We start from the raw sequence: 3,670 nt of genomic DNA, 5'->3' as shown, positions 1-3,670 counted from the left end.
TGTTTAAGTCGTCCGACGCGTGTTACAGGCGCACTGTACGGACGCATCCCGCCCGTACCAAGTGCAACCGTCTTAGAACTAAGACCTTGTTTGGTAGTGGAGTATCAGTGGGGATTAGTGGGGATAATTCGCTAGCGAATTGGGTGAAAGCCCTACCCTCACCCAATCCCCACTAATACTCTCCCCTGTCAATCCCCAATCCACTGCTTTCAAACCAACGCATTTGGTAGGCAGGCTTTAGTGGGGATAACATCAGCAATAAACAATCTCTAAGGGCTCATTTGGTTGCAAGGGGCCCAAAACCCAGGGAACTACTTCCCCCCACGTCAATTTCCCTGTGCGCTCGGGAACCACAGGCTTCCCCTCCAGCTCGGGAATATGAAGGTTTGCCATTTGGACAGAACTGGCAGGGAACGGACGGGAATGGAATGGAACATTCAAAATTCGAAAATAAGGACAACTGTGTACGTTTTTTCACATGAAATTTGAAATTTCAGACATACAAATTAATACAGAAATATCAAGAAATACTTATAATTCGAAATACACAACATATTCAACCAATCTTTACATCTCCAGGCAGAATTAATTAAAAAGGTAGAAAGTCTTGCAGAAAATCTTACAAAAAGAAACATCTTGCAACAATAACTAATACATGTCAATTATCTAAATTGCACGAAGCCAGATAGCATCAATTAAACTTGAGTAGCATAGAAGTTTTTAACATGAAATCGAAGAAAACAGTTCGCTGGGGAGTCCATGAGCTTTTTTGCATGGCCTTCTTCTACTCATCCCCTGGTGGATCATCCCTGTCTTCAAAATATATTGAAAACAAATATTCAGTAGAAGCCTCTGCTAAAATAATCATCAAGCTAAATATGAAGCTATATATGGACAAACTACAGTTTTACAATTCATTTAGTTCCTGGTGGCATGAGAGGGCTAGGCATATTTGGCATGTCACTAATCGTCCGAACATTCAGAAACAAATATAGTCTGAAGTGGTATACATCTATATATTCTTTATCGATAGAGAAATGTACGAACATATCCATGTGACAACACAACAGGTCATGAAGAGTTGTTAAACTACATCACATAGATTTGTTCTTTCAACCAAAAAGTCCGAAGGATTGGGTCCTTACATCTAATTCAGTAAGAAAAGCTTTTCTAAAAGAACATGTCAATTCATGTCAGAAAACTCATGTATTCTCCATTTGACTAATTAGTTACTATGCTGGCTTGGGCAACCAGGCATCAGCGACTAAACGAATCTAACATCAATGTACAAGTTTGGTTCAGAAATGAGAGTACTCATTCTGGACCGTGTTAAAAGCCAACATGACACTTCACCCAATAGTTCTAGTTCTGACCGTGTTAATGCTGAGAATGCTCGACATAACTGCACAAAACTGGATACTAACCTGACTTCACCGGTGAAAGCACCACCACCCGGCAGTCCTGAGCAGCAACCTGGATCTCGGGACGCAGGCTGGCCTTGATCTCGACAACCTCTGCAGCAATAACAGTCACAAGACGATAAGCAGAATTTTACTTTTGGGCGAAGGACAGAGCTGTAAGAAATGAGCACAACAATCTAACAATGCAATCCTAGAACCCTGCTGCTACCGATGGTTGCACCGTCAAAACCCAGCTAACAATGCAATGAAAATGCTAGCAAACGGTTATTCAATGGGTGCAAACATACATATTGATGTAACTGTTGTTTAGGGCTTCAGCTTGTAACTGAACTAGTTGTCTAAAAATCATACCATGGGGAATCTAAATCGGGAAGAGAAGGGGAAGAAGGTTGTGCTGATGTTCTCACCGGTGATCTGAGAATGACAAGTACTGACAGAGATTAGTGAGTCACAAACATACTTGAAAGTCCACACTTACGGAATCATTAAACTTTAGTGGAGAGTAACAACCGAAGTCAACACAATGCCATGGCAACAAGTCAGACTATTACAACATCTCCATGCTAATACTACAAGAACAAATTCAACAAACAAGATACTTTCATGCTCACTTCTAGGCTACATGAAACAATATACTTGCATGCGCGGTAACAAGAATATCATCTCCAGGTTGTATTCTGGGCACTAAATATTTGTCAAAAAATCAGTACGGGTACTTACAGGACTGGCCAGCAAGTGGGTTAAGATGTGACCTTAGGACTGATTAATAATATTGTTCTCCAAGTTGCATCCTCCAATAATTTATGCTGCAGATTCGCCTGAAGAAAGCAATTATTCATGAGTACTTCATACATCATGAATTTTTATGTACTAGGTAACAGAGCAAGTGGAGTAGCAATATTTTTTTCTCATTTACTCACACATATACCTATTGTTAATTAAGCAACTTGCATGAATTCCTCAGGCATAGATCAAATCCCCAGAATTATGAGATCAAATCTTATGGGAAAACTAAGGATTCATGTTTGCTAGACATCTCAATTGCAAGAATTCGACCGAAACACATCAAGAACATCCCAAAAAAGTGAAATAGAAAATTTACTTGCAAGATCTGATGTAGCACCAGTAGATCTGAGGATGTAGAGGGAAGAGATGGAGGAGGAGGTTGTGCTCTCCAGTGACTAGAGGACTCGGTTCGTCACCGGAGGAGAGGAGGACCGTCGCCATTCCCGGAGGAAGACCACCGTCGCCGTTCCCCGAGGAAGACCACCGTCGCCATTGCCGGAGGGGAGAGGAGCTTCGACGGAGGCGGAGTAGAGCTCAGCGGAAGGAGGTGGAGGACCGTGGAGGCGCAGATCTCGGGAGGCGCCTCGCTCCGGTCGCCGGAGGAAGTAGAGCAGCACGTGGATGCATCGCCACCCGCAGCGTCGCCCGAGAGCCACTCGAGGAATTCGTTCCCCATGTCCGGACTAGTGGAATGGTGGCCCGGGGAAAGGCCGCGGAAGGGACCGGTTTCCCTCACCCGTGGGCAACCAAACAGCGCGGTTGCTGGACCCGGGCCAACTCGGCCCGGGGTTTTGTTAGCCCGGGAAAACTAGGGGAACCCCCCGGGAAAGGCCGGAACCAAACAAGCCCAAGAGCTCTAAGCTTCCATCCTTGGGAGCGCTCCTGGTTGATCGGAGGGTCGTTTTCGCGGGTCCCGCACGTAGAGATGTTGCGTCGCTTTCCGGACGTTTCGACTGGTCATGTGCAAGGCGGTCGCTCGGTCACTGGCGGTTCAGTCGGATACCGCCTCCAGGCAAGGGATATTCTCCGTGCGACCGTGCCTGCCCATCCCCCTCCCCTCTCCACCGCGTTCCGCAGTCGCCGCCATCCTCTCCCGGTCGAACTTGCGTGCCTAATCTGATGTCCCCATCGCGTCTGCTGCACAGCCGCTGTCGTACTCCCTCCGTTCCCTACCACATTTCCGGCGATCCGGCCGACCAGTTGTGAAGAAACGGGGTTGCTCTGGCCTCCCTCCGCTCCCTTTATCTCACTCCGCTCGCCGACCATGCTGGCCGCATCCACCGTCTTCGTCGCGTCGGCCGTCCGGTAGATGGGGTGAATGCTCCTCTCCGTCGATGGTGCTGCACCCATGTCCGCCTCCACCGCCGGAAACAAAGCAGCCATCCTTGATCCCCTACCCTGTCTATCACTTCAACCTGTATGGAAAAATCAGCAGTTCGTGTGTTTTGATTCTACAAGATCTT

General features: G+C 46.8%; 1 long non-coding RNA gene across 2 annotated transcripts; it reads right to left on the bottom strand.

The window, feature by feature from the left end:
- Positions 1–506: 506 nt before the first annotated feature.
- On the bottom strand, positions 507–3,010 carry LOC124708898. Of its 2 annotated transcripts, XR_007005365.1 has the most exons (5): positions 2,524–3,010; positions 2,142–2,239; positions 1,773–1,835; positions 1,425–1,514; positions 507–813 (listed from the first exon to the last, which is right to left on the bottom strand). It is a non-coding gene; the product is annotated as an uncharacterized LOC124708898 (long non-coding RNA). The 2 variants fall into 2 exon arrangements; XR_007005364.1 differs by having other exon boundaries at positions 1,773–2,239.
- Positions 3,011–3,670: the final 660 nt, after the last annotated feature.

This window comes from Lolium rigidum, chromosome 4 (genome assembly GCF_022539505.1).
Source record: "Lolium rigidum isolate FL_2022 chromosome 4, APGP_CSIRO_Lrig_0.1, whole genome shotgun sequence".
Taxonomy (NCBI): Eukaryota; Viridiplantae; Streptophyta; class Magnoliopsida; order Poales; family Poaceae; genus Lolium; species Lolium rigidum.
The sequence above is the reverse complement of the archived record's forward strand: the minus strand, read 5'-3'. Positions and strand labels throughout refer to the sequence as shown.